General features: G+C 41.5%; 1 protein-coding gene and 1 long non-coding RNA gene across 11 annotated transcripts in view; one reads left to right on the top strand and one right to left on the bottom strand.

The window, feature by feature from the left end:
- Positions 1 to 20,643, bottom strand: part of HDAC5 (histone deacetylase 5) — a 165,981-nt gene that overhangs the window by 134,455 nt on the left and 10,883 nt on the right. The gene's annotated exons all lie outside the window — the stretch shown is intronic.
- LOC132711813 (uncharacterized) lies at positions 19,695 to 20,220 on the top strand. Its single transcript, XR_009622558.2, has 2 exons — positions 19,695 to 19,783; positions 20,147 to 20,220. It is a non-coding gene; the product is annotated as an uncharacterized LOC132711813 (long non-coding RNA).

Here is a 20,643-nt window from a genome sequence, read left to right as displayed (position 1 = left end):
AAAGTGATTTAGCACCAACAATTCTGAATTAGATGCAGGGTTAATCTAATGTTGCTGATAAAGTAATATTTATCTACATACTTCCCTATGACATTGAAATCATAGATTATAAAAAGAAATAAAGTTATCCTTATGATCAGATCAGATCTCACGGCAATAGATCTGAGGCTTGAAGTTTAAATCAACAGGTTCAAGTTGTTGATCTTTTCCTAGGTCTCTTTTAAAAATAGCTCTTCCTCAAGCTTCACCTACTTTTTGGACTTGCCTATCCTACGGCATAGAATAGGGACTGACCCTGGAGATTTGAGAGGTAGAGCCATAGACTGCAACCAGAGCCAAGCCAATTTGTTGCCCGACTAAGGCCAACATCTGCTTCTCTTCACATAGCCTTTTTTGGGTAAAGTTGGTATTCTAAACTTGGTAGAATTCTTTCTCATTGAATTTAAACCTATAAAGCCTACATGGCATAGGGCCAGTCTATTGGCAAAATTGCCTTTCTTCCATTGTCTCTGCTTGCCCCACCAGATCTAGCAAAAAGGATTTCCTACGCAGCCCTTTTATCAAACAATGTCCTCTTATTGTACCTCAGAGTTGGGCCTTTTAAGTGGCAGTGCTTGCTCATGAAACAACATCCCCTGCCTGATATTTAAATGACCCCCAACCCCATTAGTCTTTTGCAAGGCACTGAGACCTGGTTGTTTTCCCAGACATTTGGATCAAAATAAGGAAATTATCTCGATAGAAATATGCAAGAATTGTTACCTAGGCAAAGAGCCCAGAAACATTTTTAAGCCACTTGCAACATTACAATATTCAGAAGCTGCTCAGGCAGCTACCACCCGATGCACTGAAATATAAGACTGGGAAGAAGCTACAGCACAATCAGAATTGTAAGATACTGTTATTATAGCTAATTTCAATAAAAGTAATTCCAGGTCTTCCTATGGAATTGATTTTCTGGTCTGGTTTACTTAGCGGGGATGACAGGAAGGTAGATTAGCTCTGCTACAAGAGGGTAAATTAACATGTGTTTATGGGAGTGGAGTTAATTTTTTATCCTTTGGTGCCAGGGGCTATATGTTGTGGTTTTGTCTTTTAATCTTTGTACGCTGCCAAGAGTCGCTTATGGGTAGCTAAACAAAAAGACAACCAAACAAACTCTCCTGTCACCCATTATGAATACAATTAAATATACTGAGCTACCTGTATTTATTGTAGTCAGAGATTCTTCTTCTCCTTCTTTGGTCCCCTCACTGCAAAACATCGGGCTACAGGTATCTGCAGGAATCTATCCCTGCTTATGCACAAGATTTTATGTTAAGTTCCTCCATACCATCATTAGAGCAGAATAGTAGAACTGCCTAAATGTGCAGTACTGGATTGCTGGATCATTTTCAGATGTAAAGTGGCTTTGCAAAATAGGTCACTACAATTCCATTTTCCAGATGGAGAATTAAAAAGAGGGAAGACAGCATAATTCAAGACAGCGAAACTTCTAACTTCTCTCGGTCCCAATATCACCAATCTGACCCAGAAAGCTAGACATATATGGCAATTTGGTGGCAAACCATACCTTTTGATGCTTAAAGATTTAAATTTAATTCCCTATATCACAAGATAGGCCTAGAAAGTCATCTATAAAAAAACTCAATATTAATGGGCTATATTAAGTAAATAGGCAGAAGAATGCATATATGGTCCATAGACGATAGGTTGTCCAACCCAATATAACCAACACTGTGCTAAGTACAGAAAATCCTCAACTTATAACCATTTGTTTAGTGACTGTTCAAAATTACAATGGCACTGAAACTTATGACTATTTTTCACATAATCATTGTAAAATCCCCATGGTCAAAAATTTGGATGGCTTGGCAACTGGCGTATTGGATGCTTGAATGCTTGGCAACTGGCTGCAATGTCCCAGGTCATGTGATTACCTTTTGTAAACTACTGACAAGCAAAGTCAATAAAGCCAGATTCACTTAACAAATGTGCTACTAATTACCAATGCAGTAATTCACTTAATAACTGTGGCAAAAAAGGCTGTAAAATGGGGCAACATTCACTTAACAACTGACCTGTTTAGCAACATTTGGGGCTCAAATGTGGTCATAAATCAAAAACTACCTGTATTATTAATAGTCTGATTTGGTATAGGTAGTTCTCGATTTATAACCACAGTTTATGTTGCTAAGCAAGGAGGCTGAATTTATGATCTGTTTTATCTGATTGTTAAGTGAATCATGCAGTTAAGTGAATCCAGCTTCCCCCACTGATTTCCCCCTTGACTTGTTGGAAGACAGCTGGAAAGATCACAAATGGTGATTACATGAGCCTGGGATGCTGCAACCATCATAAATACATGTATGCCAAGGACTCAAATTTTGATCACATGACTTTGGGGATGCTGTGATGGTCGTAGTATGGTCGTAGTCACATTTTTTAGTGTTCCTGTTGTAACTTCGAACGATTGCTAAATGAACGTTTTTAAGTCGAGGACTATCTGTTTATAACTTCTCCCTATGTACCCAAGATTACTTTCCTCGTTCCCCCTATCCCACGTATTACAGGAATAGATCAGAGCATGCTTATCCCTACAGCCATTTGGATATTTCTAGGCAGGTCAAGAGCAAGGCCTGTATTTACCAGCATGTTATTTCAAAGCCAGAGTTTTAAAATAGCCCTGTGTTATTTATAGACTTTAAGCCTACTCGGTCCCTCTGTCTACACTCCACTTCATGTCCTTTTAGACAACGTCAGAGAAGTTATTTATGTAGACATGAGTGGATGGGAAACCATTGGAGCCCTTTCATCCATCCACACACTTCTCCTTGCACATCTCGCCTTTTGGATCAAGTCAAAGGAGAGTGTCACAATACAAGGAAAGCAGATACTACATATCCCTATCATCCCATTCTGAGGCCTTGGTTTTAGTTTTAGATAGACAGTCACACACCACATGTCTTTTCACCTTTTACCAGGCCAATCCCTGCTAGCCATGGATAATGCAATAAAATAAAAATATGTGTGCAGAACTTCATTAAACACTTTATTTTCAAAATCTAAACAAGTATTTGAGGAAGATAGACAGACCACCAGATAGGCAGATAGTTGTCATTCATCTGTCTTGGGTAACCGGAAATTAATAACAGAGAAAGAGAGAGAAAGAGATTTTGTTAGTGCAATATTACATTTTCCTACACTTCAATTGTATATATTTTTTAAAAAATCTAACTGAAGCATGCAGAGCTTTTCCATAATGAATGTATAGAAACTGTCATGCAGTAAACAATTGCCTGGATGCCAATAGCACTCAAAAAAGAAAACTGCATCAAGTATTGCAGAAATAAGGAAAAACAAAAAGTCCCCAAATATAGCAAACAAAAGAATGAAACAGATATGCAGAAAAAAAAGTTAAAAATATTCAATATTAAAAAGTGTGGTACAGCTTAAATATGCGTTGTTTGTCTTTATTAAATGCAGCACTGTTCTAAACTTTTTTCTCATGTTTTTGTCCTTTTTTTTTTATCCTAGGACTATTTGTTCTCCTTTCTTACTCATGTGTGTAGGTCTGCATGTTTATATCACCAGCAGAGATCACCCCTCCCTTTAATACCTTATTTAAGAAAGATTGAAAATTTCTTCCCATTGTTTATAGAAGAAGAAAAACAGAGTGATGTAAGAGAATAGCTGTCCCAGCACAAGCAACATTTTCCCTGTGATGAATACATATTATTGTGATCATTTTTTAATCCTTTTTTTCTTTCAGTGCCAAGCCAGAAGTCCCTAGGAAGCCAGCAAGTAAGACTGAATGCAATCACCTAACAAATATCTCTCTCAGGGTGGAATTTTCATTTTCTACTTCACTGTTTTGTGTAATTCTTCACTTCTGCTTCTCAGTGCATAGGATGAACCTTGTTCTTTAGAAGTTACGGTATTTGGTGATGTTCTCTGTTAGACTCAAGAATAAAGGGCTCATTTCTCTTCCAAATAACCTATACTATAAAATATTCAATTTACAAAGAAAAATGAAAGAATAGATGGAAAAATAAATGTAAAATCACTGCATTTTCAAAGATTTGTGGCTGAAATTTTATTCTCCCTACGCAAACTATAAAGCACTATGGGTTTTACGTTCTTCAAAAAATTCAGAAATTTAGCTGACATCGTTTTTCCAAACAGCTGCGTATTTGGTGATGTTATTTCTTATTTTGTCTAGATGGACCAGTGGTTGCTTTGTAACATTATCTGCCACTGGTTTATATTTATAAAGCTAAGCTGGGCTGTCTAGAGTTGCTGTTATAAATACCTAATTAAACTCTTAGCTACCTTGTCATGCATTCTGGTATGGCATCATTCCACAGAATTGTGTGGTCTAATCTAAGAATCCAACAAGAGGATCATTGATTGTACTGATAACAAAAACCCAGTTATCTCACATTATAAGATTTAAGAAACCAAATTATACCAAATATCTGATTAGTCTGATATTCTAAAATAGCCAACCAAAAAGATCCAAGAAGCTCACAAGCAAGGCAAAAATGCTCTTATGATGTTTGTTCGTAAGAAGTAAACAAATAGTTTAGTAATAGTTTTGTAGTAACTAAACACATATTATCCCTGGAAAACAAAGCTCCATTTAGCAACTATAATTAATAGTACTGATTGAAGTCAGTATTATAAATTAGTTGGCCATCATTACATTTGGGGATGGGGTGGGGAGAGATATAATTCCATTAATAACACGAAGCAATAATTCTAAAAGGACATAGTAGTAAGATTTACGATGAATAACTTTCTTTACAATATATACACAAAGAACATATTAGGTCATGCTTTGTTGCTTAACCCATTGCTTTCCCCTGAAGTAAAAGTCAGTAAAAAGAACGAATAGCAACTGTGAGCAATCATGCCCTAACCCATCACTTAGCAAAGCACAATTAAAACCTGAAATCTGATCTGATAAATAAATCCATGTCCCAAATTATTTGAGTTATAATAATCCCCATATTCCGTCTGGGAATGCAGGCTCCTATTGCCTATGGCCAGGGCGGATGTTAGACTTTAGATCTTGAACTACTGACCTGTGATCTCGATAGCCCCCGCTACCACAGACATTCCCATCTCTATGTTTGAGGATGACTTTATGAATTTATACAATCGCGGACCTGGTCGCCTTGAGACATTCCCCCCATTCTTGGATGTGGCCAGTGGGCCTTGCAAAGACCCACCTTAATGACGGGTCTTGGGACCCCAAGAGGTGGCACAAGGATTTTAAGGATTTTAAAGTTTTTAAGGGACATAGATTGAGAGGTTTTTTAACAAAATTTTTAATGAAAATTTTAAGGGGGTCCGGGAGGCAGGAGGGGGTTGTAGACGTGGACCTGGGGGGGGCATACAGCCACTGAAGGGGGTGGTGGGTCGGATGGGCACAGCGGAGGGGACGGGGATGGGGTGCCGGGAGGCAAGAGGAAGGGCAGCTCAATTGAAATGATGAGTGGGAGGGGCAGGAATGGCGGGCACAGGGGGCCATATCATGTTCAGCGGGTACACACTCGTTGTCTGCGAGCGATTGCGTACTCCGGCCCCCAATGCGTGTCTCGTTTCTCGGGTTGCAAAGAGTCTCAGGCCCTGGGTCCTCGGCTGATATTGTGTAATGCCAGGTCAGTGGTTAATAAAGCCCCCCTCATTTGTGACCTTTTATTGGAGGGGGGTGCGGATCTGGCAGGGATTACAGAGACCTGGTTGGGCCAGGAGGGGGGCTCCCCCTCGTAGAAATGTGTCCACCAGGTTTCCATGCATTTCATCAGCCGAGGGCCCAGGGGAGGGGCGGGAGGGTGGTGGCGATTATTAGGGAAAGTTTTTGTCCGAGGGAGACCACTGTTCCTCAGATAGCCGGATGTGAGTCCCTCTTTGTGAAGTGGGGTTGTGGGGTGCAGATGGGCTTGCTGACTATGTACCTGGCTCCCTGCCATGTGGCCGTGGCCTTACCCGAGCTGCTTGACGTTATTGCCGGGGTGGCGGTGGATACCCAGACTCGTTGTCATGGGGGATTTCAACCTGCCATCCGTCGGTGAGATGTCGGAGGCAGCTAGGGAGTTCATGGCTTCCATGATGGCCATGGACCTGACCCAGTTAGTTCAAGGCCCCACTCACACAGGAGGACACACTCTGGACTTGATTTTTTTCTCTGGTCAGTGGTTGAATGATCTAGGAATAGGGGATTTAGATATTAAGCCTTTGTCACGGACAGATCATTCCCTCCTTCACTTAGACTTTCAAGCCTCTTCCCCTCGCCGCAGGGAGACGGAACCGACCAGGTGGTTCCGTCCCAGGCGCCTGATGGACCCTGACAGGTTCCTGACAGAGCTTGGGCCATTTCCTGAGACTCTGGCACACGACTCGACTGAAGACCTGGTGGCCGCCTGGGATAGGGCGGCCGCCGGGGCTTTAGACCGCGTCGTGCCTTTGTGGCCTGTGACCCGATGTCAATCTCAATTGGCTCCTTGGTTCTCCGAGGAGCTGAGAGATGAAACGTCGGAGAAGACGCCTGGAGGACTAGTCAATCTGATTCCGACCGAACACTGGTGAGGTCTTATATCAAGACCTACCTAGTGGCAATAAAAGCAGCAAAATCTAACTATTTTTCCGCTCTTATCGCATCTGCAGAGAACCGCCCAGCCGCTCTGTTTAGGGTGACCGGTTCCCTTCTTCGGGAGAGAGCGCAGGAAGACCCCTTGCAGGGTCGAGCTGAGGAGTTTGTGCAGTTCCTGCATGATAAAGTCGCTCAGATTCGGGAAGGCTTGGACTCAGACTGGGTGAGTCCAGGAGGGGAGATGGGGGTAGGTCTGGAGAACATTATCTGGGAAGAGTTTGACCCTGTAGCTCCCGAGGACATGGACAGGATTCTGGGTAGGCTTAGTGCTGCCACATGTTTATTGGACCCATGTCCCACCTGGTTGGTACTGGCCTCCCGGGAGGTTACACGAGGTTGGTTCCAGGGGATTATAAATGCTTCTCTGAGTGAAGGGACCTTTCCTGCCACCTTGAAGGAGGCAGTGGTGAGGCCCCTCCTCAAGAAGCCTTCCCTGGACCCGGCTGCATTAGCAAATTACCGTCCGGTCTCCAACCTTCACTTTGTGGCGAAGGTTGTTGAGAATGTGGTGGCACGATAGCTCCCCCAGTACCTGGATGAAGCTGTCTATCTGGATCCTTACCAGTCGGGCTTCAAACAGGAGTACAGCACAGAAATGGCATTGGTCGCATTGGTGGATGATCTCTGGAGGGCTCGCGACAGAGGTTGTTCCTCTGTTCTGGTCCTATTAGATCTCTCAGCGGCTTTTGATACCATGGACCATGATATCATGCTGCAGCGGTTGAGGGGTTAGGAATAGGAGGCACCGTGTTGCGGTGGTTCTCCTCCTTCCTCTCTGACCGCTCGCAGTTTGTGTTGGCAGGGGGGCAGAGGTCGACCTCGAGACACCTCGCTTGGGGAGTGCCGCAAGGGTCGGTCCTCTCGCCCCTTCTGTTCAATATTTATGTGAAGCCACTGGGTGAGATCATCCATGGTTTTGGGGTGAGGGTACATCAGTAAGCTGATGACACTCAGCTGTACATCTCCATCCCAGACCACCCCAATGATGCCCTTGACGTGATGTCCTGCTGCCTGGAGGCCGTACGGGTCTGGATGGGGAGAAATAGGCTCAGACTCAACCCTTCCAACACCGAGTGGCTGTGGCTACCGGCGTCCCGGTATAGTCAGCTGACGCCATCGCTGTCTATAGAGGGTGAATCTCTACCTCCCACAGAGAGGGCTCGCAATCTGGGCGTCCTCCTGGATGCACCGCTGTCTTTAGAAGAGCATATGACGGCCGTGGCTAGGGGGACTTTCTATCAGGTTCACCTGACTCACCTGTGTCCCTTTCTGGACCGGGACGACTTGCGCACAGTCATTCACGCCCTTGTTACCTCCCGGCTGGACTACTGTAATGCTCTCTACATGGGGCTGCCCTTGAAGAGCACTCGGAGGCTCCAACTGGTCCAGAATGCGGCCCGTGGGTAATTATGGGTGCAACTCGTTGTGCCCATGTAACACATCTTCTGCGCAAGCTGCACTGGCTCCCAGTGGTCTTCCGGGTGCGATTCAAGGTGTTGGTTACCACCTTTAAAGCGCTCCATGGCTCAGGACCTGGGTACTTACGAGACCGCCTTCTGCCATCGATAGCCTCCCACCGACCAGTTCGCTCCCACAGAGAGGGACTCCTCAGGGTTCCGTCGGCCAAGTCATGTCGGCTGGCGACACCCAGGGGGAGAGCCTTCTCTGTGGGAGCCCCTGCCCTTTGGAATGAACTGCCCCTGGACATATGCAAGATCTCTGACCTCTGAGTTTTCCGCTAGACTCTTAAGACCCTGCTCTTCCAACAGGCAGGGCTAGCTTCATAACTGAGTTTTAAATGCAGAGATCTTAAATGTTTTGGGTTTTTTAGCTAATTTTGACCTTAAACGTAATATTTTTAAGATTTTTTAAAATTTAAATTGTGATATTTGTATTGTATTTTACCTGGCTGTGCACCGCCCTGAGTCCCTCGGGAGAGGGGCGGTATAAAAATAAAATTATCCTTATCCTTATCCCATAACTAGCAATTTCAATATGTTTGTTGCACATCAGGTTTAAGTTCAAAAATAGCACATTCTTTCATAAATTCCATTTGCAATTCTGCTTTTTTTCAGAACACCTACACTTCCATTCATTGTACAATATCCCACCCACCTATCCATCTTTTAGCATGATGATAAATGGAAAAGAGCTCAATCACTACCTAACTAAGACTAACAGGATTCAGAGGCAAGATCCTACTACAGAAGCCAAGCAGCTAGGAGCCTTACAATAAAAACCAAATACTTTGGATTGTGCTGCACTTTCCTGAAAAAATATTGTTTTCACTTCTTGATGTTTGTTAATAAACTAGTGAAGCATATTAAGTTTTTAAAAATTACGGCATTTGTCCTGATAAAACTGTGGCCACATGATCCCAAAGGAAAGAGACAAAAAATGTAATGGCCTACAAGAAATCTGGAGTTCATACAAATCCCAGAATGCTGGTTTACATTACTTTTAGCTCTATCCTGGGAAAGAAGAATCAATTCAACATATGTATAGATAACTTTGCATGGCAACTGGATATTCTTTTTTTATATCTGTTTATTGCCAAGCATGGCTCTTCTTCCCTTTGCAGTGTAGTAAACACAATGGATTATTTCCATGACATACTTAACCTTGCTTAACTCAGCAACTTAGTTCACTTAACTAATGGATGTTAGTTCTATGGTCCAGAGTTTTATCCCAAGACTACTACATTAATGAGCAACACTCTGTAACATATAGTCAAACGCTAACAGAGCCAAGGTTTTGCCAGGGTTGTTGGGCAAAACGTCTATCGAGAATCTACTTTTTCCTATGCTGCTGGGCAGAGCTGAAAATAAGCTGCTATAGTCACAAAATTTTATCAGGGTTTGCTCTGATTTCTCAATCTGAATCACTAGAAGGTAATCAAGCTTATGGAAACAAAAAGGAGCAGCTGCAGATTGAGATGGTGATGGTATTAGGCTTCTTTGCTAGGGCTAATTGTGGGCATTGATACTGCATCCATGAAATCATCCAGTTTCTCCCCATAAGCTCATGAGTAAACTCCTATATTCAGCAATTCTGGGCCAAAGAGAAGGAGAAGCGAGTACTCCTTAGTATATCACTCTAGGAAGAAAGCAATCCAGACAGTAAGATTTTTATCCAATCTTGAATAAATGGTGGCCAAATCATAAGGAAGTAGTTACAATCTTATTGTAAATGCATGAATTACCAAAGAGGTAAATGTAGAGAAGAACTCTGCAGCCTGAAAAATTATGCAGCATAATTTACACATGTAGCAAAATAAGATGCTAGAATGGACCTGGCTACCACACCATATGGCAGTAGGGATTATATTTAATAATATTTAACTGCATTAGAAACTAGCCATAAAGCCAACACACATTCTAAAGACTCAGAAAGGAATTTCCCTCTCTCTGGTATGCTAAGTTTCTATTTACAAAAAGTGAACAAAGGAGCATTCAGAACTATTATTTCTTCACCAGAAGTCTATAGTGATACTGTCTGTTCTACTATGTTAGGAATTTTTACTCACCTTTTCCCACTTAGATAATTAAATGTACAGATTAAATGTGAACAGTTCTTAGAAAAAAGATAAGAATGAGTCGGTTGATTAGCATCCCTCCAAAGACATACATTTTTCAACATTTCTCTAAACTTCCAATTATACTTTTTCTACTTAATATGTCAGTTACAATCTAAGTGCTCTCTAAACTAATGGACAAACTTCCAGAATTCTCAATCATAATTTTCCTGGGGAATTCTAGAACAATAAACCTAAGGGACCTAGGCTGGGGAAGTTAATTATACTTTTGCTAATATTCTCTGTACATTTCAAAACTGTAAATTAATATGTTATAGATGGCAGCAATAGGGAAATCTCATGCATTTTCATAAGGACTTCTATTCAGTTGCAATATTTTTGGGTCTCTCCAAAAAGGACAACTCCCCATGGAGTTCAGCCAACTGATGGCATATTTGCATGTTCTGGTATGACTGGCATGACATTTGTTACAGTTGAGGATATAGGTCTTCTACATGGGAAGGGAATGGAGCTTAGTAGTAATGTAGCTGTTTTACACAGAGGTTTGGCATCCAGAAACTATACTTATACTTCTACAAAGGACTCTGAAAGAGTCCTACATGAAACTCTTAGGCAGAAATTGACATCTACCAGCCATCCACTGATTACTGGAAAATACAGATCCTTAGAATAGCTTTCTCTCTCCAGTAAGCTGTTCCTTCCTTCCTTCCTTTCAAAGAAACAAACAACAACAAGTTCGTTATTATGAAGAAAATAGGAGGGAGGGAGCATGAGATAAATGAGTGTTAGGGGTGAAAAAAGCTGTGCTAGAGCTCATTCCTTGTTTCATTCACTGTCATTATTGGCATGCAACTCACAATATTTAACCCCTGAAGGAAAACTGCCCTGTAGAAAAAGACTGCCAACCTTTGTCCTAGACAACCATGCCAATCAGTATATTGTCCATCTGGTATAAGGTTGTATAAGGGAGTTTCTATTTTCATTTCGATTGGCTGATGAGTAAGAGGGATGATTAGCTACCATTCGGTTATTGTACTCTGGGGAGAAGGACTTAGCTATTTCCCAAGTTTAGCAAAGGGGTGAGATGTTAAGTGCATAGTTTCAACTGCCTGTTCTTTCTCATATCTGTTTATCTGTGCAAGCTGTATTGTTATAGGTTCAATTGCTACTTTTCTCTTTTTTTAAGCTGTAAAAAAATACAGCTGCAAGCTGTATTGTTACCGGTTTGATTCCTACTTTTCTCTTTTTTCATTTAAACATTTACAGGTAGTCCTCCACTTATGACAGGTCAGTAAGCAACTGTTTGAAAGTACAGCAGACACCCCCTTCCCCAAAAACTACCCATAACCAGTCCAAAGATAATGGTCGCTGCAACACCCCTGATGTCATTCACGCTTACAACCTACTACAAGGACTCTGCAGACCCTATCTATCTCGCATCTCCACTTCCTTCACTGAGTCCCTGCAGGTCTTGGGCCTGCTTCCCATCCTACTGGCCACCACATCCTCCTATTCACTTACTTTTCATAGACTCCCAAAGCTCAGGAGTCAGGCTCGAGAAGGAAGACAGGCCACTCTGTTGCTGGGCCACATGGTCCAATCCCAGAAGCAGACACCATTTTTCGAGCAGTTACAGTGAAATGTGGCTGCTAGGAAAATGGTGGTGATTCCGAGTGCTCAACAGTGAAGCCCAACAATGGAGCAATGCTTTGCTCCACTAACACATTTTTCAATGCAGTGGTTTAGAAAATGATGGATTCTGGAATTGAACTATATGGCCTAGCAAAGGAACAGCCTGTTCCCCTTCCTTCCCCTGACCTCTGAAGAGCTTTAAGAACTTGCAATTGCAATGGGGGGTGGGGAGGAGGCTCAAGCCCTGTGAGGACCGGGAGAGGCGACGGGGTGGTGGTGGTGAAAGGCTTGCAGGGACTTGATGGGTAGGGAACAGGCCCAAGGACTGGGGGACCCTAAGGAGCAGGAAGCAGAACACAAGGTGTTCAGAAGATGTGGGAGGCCTTGGGAGGTCTGGGGCAGGTAGGCCTGTGCCTATGCTAGGATTCCCAGAGCCTCCCCCATCCCTGAGTTCCACCTAATGACCCGCACAGTCGTTTAACTACCACATTAGGAAGAGCAGGGGGTGAAGCTCATAAAGCAAGGTCATCTGGGGCAAGTTCCATTATGGCCATAAGTGGAGAACTACCTGTATTTTCTACAAATCCGTTTTTATAGATGGATAATAGTAACTACAGCTGTACAGTTAATACTCAATACAGCATTAATAGGAATTACCAAGTAAAGTATAATTATACTGTTCATAATATAATGAAGGAAAAAGTGAAATGAATTTTTGAGCTTAGTAATAAAGATACCACTATATAATTGTTTATAAATATAGGATAGAATGGGATTGGGAGAGGAGAGGAGGAAAGGGAAAGAGAAAAGATCCCTAAAAATAACATGAATAAGTATCTGATTCTTGCTTCTCCTTCAAACAATTTGCAGTATCTATTGCCGTAAACCTTTAGAAAACATGCTGTAAATGTTTCAATTGTTATTTTTTCTTAGGCTGAGAAACTATGAGAACTCTGAGACCAATGGCAGGTTGCCTTTCTTTTAGTCTTATAAGATTCCATGATGTGGATGCTTGTACCTTGTTGTCCGATAAGAATAAAGCTTTTTTTTGGGTTACGGTATTCATAACTCTAGCATAGTCTCATACAACGTTCAGAGGCATGTTTAGTTTAGTTTAGTTTAGTTTATTTGATTTGTATACCGCCCTACTCCCGAAGGACTCAGGGCGGTGAACAGCCAATAATAAAATACATAGATACAAAAAATTTAAAAACCAGATAAAATCAAATTAAATCATTTTGGCCCAGACAGATTAAAACACCCCAATAATTTAAAAACAGATTAAAATTTAGATATTTAAAAAAGGGAAGAGATTAGGCCAAGCCCGCCTGATGGAATAAAAAGGTCTTCACAGCACGGCGGAAGGTGTGCAGATCCGGGATCCTCCGTATCTCTGGGGGGAGCTCATTCCAGATAGTAGGTGCCCCCACAGAGAAGGCTCTCCCCCTGGGGGTCACCAGCCTACATTGTTTGGCTGACGGCACCCGGAGGAGTCCCTCTCTATGAGAGCGTACTGGCTGGTGGGAGGCTATTGGTGGTAGTAGGCGGTCCCGTAGATAACCAGGTCCTAAGCCATGGAGCGCTTTAAAAGTGGTAACCAAAACCTTGAAGCGCACCCGGAAGACCACCGGGAGCCAGTGCAGCTCGCGCAGGAGAGGTGTTACATGGGAGCGCCATGTCGTTCCAATTACCACCCGCGCGGCCGCACTCTGCGCCAGTTGGAGCCTCCGGGTGCTCCTCAAGGGGAGCCCCATGTAGAGAGCGTTGCAATAGTCCAGGCGGGAGGTGACGAGGGCATGAGTGACCGTGCGTAACGAGTCCCGATCCAGAAAGGGACGCAACTGGCGAATCAGGCGAACCTGATGAAAAATCCTCCCGGTCACGGCCGTCAATGCTCTTCTAAAGACAGCCGTGAATCCAGGAGGACACCCAAGTTGCGAGCCCTCTCCATGGGGGCCAATGATTCGCCCCCAATAGTCAGTGATGGCGTCAACTGACTATATCGGGACGTCGGAAACCACAGCCACTCGGTCTTGGATGGGTTGAGCCTGAGCCTGTTCCTCCCCATCCAGATCCGTACGGCCTCCAGGCACCGGGACATCACTTCAAGGGCATCGTTGGGGTGATCCGGGGTGGAGATGTACAGCTGGGTGTCGTCAGCATACTGATGGTACTCCACCCTGAAACCACGGATGATCTCGCCCAGCGGCTTCACATAAATGTTGAACAGGAGAGGCGAGAGGACTGACCCTTGCGGCACCCCACATATGAGGGGCCTCGGGGTCGACCTCTGTCCCCGTCAACACAGACTGTGACCGGTCAGAGAGAAAGGAGGAGAACCATCGCAACACAGTGCCTCCCACCCCTAACTCTTCCAACAGGTGCAGCATGATACCATGGTCGATGGTATCAAAAGCCGCTGAGAGATCTAACAGGACCAAGACAGAGGTCTATAAATAATAATAATCTTAAAGGGAAATTTTAAGCTTGGATAATTTGCCCAAACAGGTATACCACAAATAAGAAGGGAAGAAAGATTCAGTTTAAAAGGGGGCAGTGCTAGAGAACAATATTATACTTACCACCTTTCTGTGCAGAAAACATGTTAGATCAGTGTTTCTCAACATCAGCAACCTTAAGATGTGTGTCAGTTTAAAGAATTCCCCAGCCAGGATGAGAAACACTGCATTAGACCTATTATTGCCTATGAATAATGATAAAGTCCTGCTTATAGGCTTCAAAGCAGCATCTCTTTGGTGTTGAATACATTCAACAGAATGCTAGAAGAGATGGGTGTTCTGGTCTCCTCCAGCAGCGCTCACTTTCTTATGTAACACAAGATCTGCAGTACACAGTAAAAGACATGATTTGAGCGTAGAAGAGTCTGATTATTGCTCTCCCTTTCACTAGGGTTTTTTTTTTTGTCTCACACTGTACTCGAGTGTACAGAAAGCAGTAAGAAAATTGGTGAATAATGAAAAAGTCTGGAGAACGAAAGACAAAAAAAACTATGGAGAAATCTCCCCAAACACCTCCTAAAAATTTGCCCTTGCCATCCAGATTTGAGCAGCACCACCTAGTGGTGTTTGCAGCAGTCTACAAAGTTGCACTTCTCATTAAGTAACCAGCCCCATAGAATATTTTTTCCCATTTCTTCCCCTACAAGTTAGTAGGGAAGGCTATGCATAATCAATGCAAGAAGTGCTTTGTAGGCAGGGAAGCACATATGAAGTGCCTCTTTTTCATCATTAAAGCAACCACTTCATGAACTCGTACATGTGCACACACTCATTCACAGAAACAACCAGGAACAGCTTCTAAAGCAGCCTTGCTAGCAATGTGGTTATCTTAACAATACAAACAATGTGCTTTGTTTATACCCCTGATCAGTGGTGGGGTTGCCCCTAGTTCAGACCGATTCGCAAGAACCGGTAGTAAAACCAGCAGGAGTCCCCACCCACCGCCCCAGATGTCATCATCGGCGATCTGCGCAAAAGCAAGGCACACACGTGAGCGAAGCAAGCATGCACGCACGATCCCATTCCGAACCAGTAATAAAGGTAAGTAGAACCCACCCCTATCCCTGATGCTGTGAAGTGCTTTCTTTGAAAATTATACACAGTTCTGTTAAGGAAGCTTAATATTATTTTTTGTTTGTTCTTGGACTTTGGGAAGAATTGGTTAGAAATTGACTTAGGCAACAATTTTTTGTCATTCCCCAGAGTCCAACTTAATTACAGCCTACTTCCTTCAGGACCTCTGATTCTTCATGAAATCATATGAAATAAACTCAGATTGCCAAAATAAAATTCAAATGTTTTTATTTTTGCCTGATAAGGAATTTTGATATTCAAATATGAAGCAGAGTATTTTTATCTAGAACAAACAAAATGACAAAATAGTTGGTCGTTAAAAAAGCACTGTGAATGACAATGGAGTTTGATGGGAATTTTTTCCTCTTTCTCATGAATATCATTTTAAAAAAATATTGCAAAGTATCTTTGTAGCCTAAGAGATGGTAGGCAAAGTTAGCCAATATGGGGGAAGAGAATAAAGATGGGGTTTTTTTCAGGCCTCTGCTTGAATGGTCCAATAAATTTGGAGTTGAGAAAAGTGCTCCTCACTGTATTGCACAGAGATGCTACTGAAGGAAGGAAAGGAAAAATGCTATAAATTATTTAGCTTGAAGGCTGACTAAAAAATTAGACAACAGACACAGTTGCCACAGTCCCACTGCTCCCATCCCCAAATATTTTACTATGTCCAAATGTCTTGGTAATGGAAGTGGAGGGATTTCATCTTTTGACCAGCAATTCTGAAATAAACTGTTTTTCTGCTTCAGGGAACTATTTCTTTTTCTCCCAAATGATCAGCTATGCAGCATAGAAAAAGTGGCTCTTGGAGGTGCTAAACTATATTGAGATTTGCTAAGAAGCACAAACTGGCCATATGTCTTAATTGGTATGTTCTACCCCTCTAAGTGAGTTTCAACTCTGGATCAAATTGAGTGGGGAGAATTTGGTGCTGTCTTGTTAATTTATTTACACAGGAAAATGTCAACACTTTAAGTGTACTGAAGACTTAAGCTCTGGCTTACAAATTCTACTGCTGAATTTTAGTATAAAAGGTAATATTCCAAAGATTAGGTCTCTAATTGTTGGAGTACAGTTTTCATCATCCCTCCCTTACTCCAATCCACAATATGTGGCATGCTGAGTACAGAATAAATTTCTTATGTTGCTTTTGGCAAGACATGTAGGAATTTTGCTTTGCAAAATGAAACCAAATAAAAATGTAAAACATTTAACAAGCAATTTTATTATTCCATGATGGGAGAAACGTACTGATTTAATTCATGCTAATAGTACTTTTCCATCCACCTACATAAGCACTGAAAACAATTCACAGCAAAAGGTCTTAAACATCCATGAAAAAGTTGAAATGTAGTTATCAAATGATACTTCACAATGCTGTATATCTTATGCCTCTCTCACCTATATTCATTAATGCAATACTCATTAATAAAAGAAACAAGTTAGACTGCTGACAAAAGTGATAAAAATTAAATTCCATATACACACACATTAGGAGGTTCTTTGCAAGCTCTTCTCCCTAGGCACAATTCTGTGGCCTTGAGCTATGCTTTCCAGCAGAGTAACTAAGGTATTCCAGGTATCTGCACTACAACTCCCAGAAGCTTTAGTGAATGATGCTACAAGTTGTAGTTCAGTAATATTCTTGCCTTAGGAGTACCTATAGCAATGCTCTTGCAAAATTACATTATTTCGTTCACTTTGCTATCAACTCCCACAATTTTAAGCGCAGTCTTTTCAAATTTTTTTTTCATGATCCTTTTATCTGAAAATTCCACGGACAATAGACTTCAGATTTCTTGTATGCAAAGTCTGTGTACTGTCATCAAACAGCTCCCAACTAGTGATGAGAAACATGTACTGTTGCCATACTCTGGAACATTCTGATACACTTTAGTATTTAAGAAAAAAGTGTGATTTACTGTAGGTAGAATTACTCAACACAGCATAAGGCTCACTCCCTCTTTCCTTGAGCTTTTTTCTAATGCAAACAAATAATAATAACAATAGATTCCATTTTGCATTATTGCAAGTGTCAATGTAAGCTTATGGAAAACATTCCAAACACAGGAGAAAAAAGCCTCAGGAAAATAGGAAGCTTTTTTTGTCCCACTATGTATAATACAAAACTGTAGTAGGGAGGACTAAAAAGGGGGGGAGGGACCCAAACAAGCAGACAGAAAGTCCTCACTTCACCTGAACATATCTAGACATGCCAGTTAAATCCACAGGGCTCAGCGGCAACAAAAGAGGCTGTATTCCAGTTGATCTAGCTTTCGTAAAGAGGGAAAAGGGCTTGCTTGTGACTGGGAATGAACTAGACAGAAATGTGGTGTTGCTATGGAAACCATTCAACTGCCATCTTGCACTTCTTGGTATTTGTTGATAGGTTTTTAATGTGGGTATCAAGAACTGATTCAAAGAGAAAACCAGCACATACCATCTTTCCTACATACAAAATTAACAGGGAAAAAATAAGTATCTGAATGAGTTCATCTTAGGTTGAAGCCTGAAATCTTAAACTAACCAGAAAGGTTTGCCTTCAGAACAACCAGAACCAAAGAATGCTTCTGAACATGTACAAAGTGCTCTATAACTTCATATTTACAATGTAAAAAAAGGGTCAAGAATCTAGCCCTTGCCAGTTTTAGCTATAATCTTGTGAAATTAATGGGGGGGGAGAGGACTGGCATCAATCAATGAGCTTGTGGTTGGACAGGAATGTGAAGCGCTGTGACTTGGATCTCATCTTCTAATCAGGCATTTTCACAACCATATGCTGCTGGTGGAACCACAATCAATTTCCTCACATTTTGGAGTATGCATGGCTTCCAAGAAACCTTTTGAAGTACAACTCATCAAGATGTTCAGCTTTAAAGTCCCCACAAAGATCTGTTAGTCCTTAACATGAAAAACTACGCAGAGCTTTCGTCAATAAACTAAATTAAATCACCCACCAATTTATGAAAACATAAATGCATTGTTTGAATTAAGATTTTGTTTGAAAATGGACATCCAGAGAAGCATGGTGGACTGAAAATAGCTTCTCTTTCAGCACAGCCAATGTCAGCCTTCCGAAATAAATTAGATAGGGAACAAAACCAAATGAGCCAATTCTGTTTTATGACAAGGCTTCATTAACTGAATCTTGTAAGTCTGATATAGGTAATCCTTGATTTATGACCATAATTGAGTCCAAAATTTCTGTTGCTAAGTAAGACAGTTGTTAAGTGAATTCTTGCCGCAGTTGTTAAGTGAATCACTGCAATTCTTAAGTGTGTAAAATCAGTTGTTAAGTGGATCTAGCTTCACTTGATTGATTTTGCTTATCAGAAAGTGATCACATGGACATCACAATACCAGGACATCACAACCATCATAAATATGAACCAGTTGCCAAGCATCCAAATTTTGGATCACGTGACCATGGGATGCTGCAACGGTCATGTGAAAAACAGCCATAAGTCGTTTTTGTCAATGCCATTGTAACTTCAAATGGTCACTAAATGAATGGTTGTAAGTCGAGGACTACTTGTAGCAATTTAACAACTACTGAAGTTATGACAGACCTTCCCTCCCCCAAAGCTATTTATGGCCTGGTTTCAAAATTATAGCTGCTGCAGCTTCCCGCATGGTTACATGCACAAAATTTAGGTGCGTTCACCTGTATGATTGATTGTAGGGATGCTGCTGCATTCTCCTCCCTCCCCTTTCCCACTGGCTCCCTTTAGGCTTTGGGGATGAGGGGGACACAGCTGCTGGGTCCCCACAAAGCTATCTTTGTAGCTCATGTTTAGGAAGATGAGACCGCTCCATCTTTTGGCTTCTCTAGACTCTATGACAATGTCCTAGTAGCAGGTTCCATTTTTGAAGAAGCTACAATGAATTGTGGCTACTTTAAAAATGGGACCCACTTCTGGGACCATTCCTACATGGCCTGCAGGGGTGCCAAGGGTCAAGTGGTCTGTTCTCCTTCCCCAGTGTGAGCTTTGGAGATCTACAAAAGATAAGTGAGCAATCGATGAAATAGATTTTTTGTTTTATTTTCAGAGGGAAGTGTATTTTCAGAGGGATAGGTATGGTATTAAAAGGAAAGTACAAAGTTGGTTTATTTTATTAAAGTTTAAATATAAATAGCAATAGCATTTATTCACTACTCAATTGTATTTTACAGCATACTCAGAGTGCAAATGTCAACATGTTGCCCCCAACAATGTGGTTCTCATTTTACCAACCTCGGAAGGCTGGAAGCATGAGTCAACCTTGAACTAGTCAGGATCGAACTCCTGGCTGTGGGCTGAGTTAGCCTGCAATATTGCATTCTAACCACTGTGCCACCACCAAATATAGATGTTGCTATTTCTGGTATGTATTAAACTTGTGAAGGGATTTTTTTTGGGGGGGGGGGAAGAAAACAATAAGAAATAATTTGTGGGACACAATTTGAAGGGATTAAATATGAAGATTCTTAATATGTTGTTGTTTCTGATAGTTTTTAATGGTTTTTTTAACTAGGTACAAGAAATGAATCTCTAAAGATTTGTTTATAAATACTAGATAAGATTTGAGAAGAAGAGAGGTTATTTTGTATTTTGAGAGAAATATATTACTGTGCTAAAAGTAAAATAAAGGAATATGAAATTGATCAAGTTGATGAAGTTAATGGTAACTCTTAATGGACTTTTGCTGATTAGGACTGAATAATGAGGTTTTATAATTTCTTTATAGATAAGAGATGAGATATGGGAAGAAGAATTCCTGGATTTAAATGTCAGAGAAAATAATAAATTTTTGAAATTGTATGTAATTATCTTACAGGGGGAAGTTATTTCTTTTAAAATGTTTCTCTTTTTAATGTTTTTCCCCCTTTTCCCTGCATTTTTACGTACTTCTTTTAGTTTGTACTACTTCATTATTTTTATACTATTAAATTTTTAACAAAAATTATTATAAAAAGTAAATATTTTCTTTGAAAATATACTTTTGCATAATACAGATCACGGATATCATACTGTCTTCTGCAGTTAATGTGGAAATCAACAGTAAAATTAACAAAGGCATCTACAAGTGGGCTGAAAACAGTCTGGAGTCCATGGCAATCTGTGACTAAGGCCGAAATAATCCAGAAAGCATTCTATATAGTTTCCATCTGCTATTTAAGGCAAGGACTGGCAATCACTTGCAGGTTACCAGCAATTAAGATCAAACTGCTGAAAACCAGCAGC

The sequence above is a fragment of the Pantherophis guttatus genome, chromosome 4, assembly GCF_059756535.1.
Source record: "Pantherophis guttatus breed Tessera chromosome 4, ASM5975653v1, whole genome shotgun sequence".
Lineage (NCBI taxonomy): Eukaryota > Metazoa > Chordata > Lepidosauria > Squamata > Colubridae > Pantherophis > Pantherophis guttatus.
The sequence above is the reverse complement of the archived record's forward strand: the minus strand, read 5'-3'. Positions and strand labels throughout refer to the sequence as shown.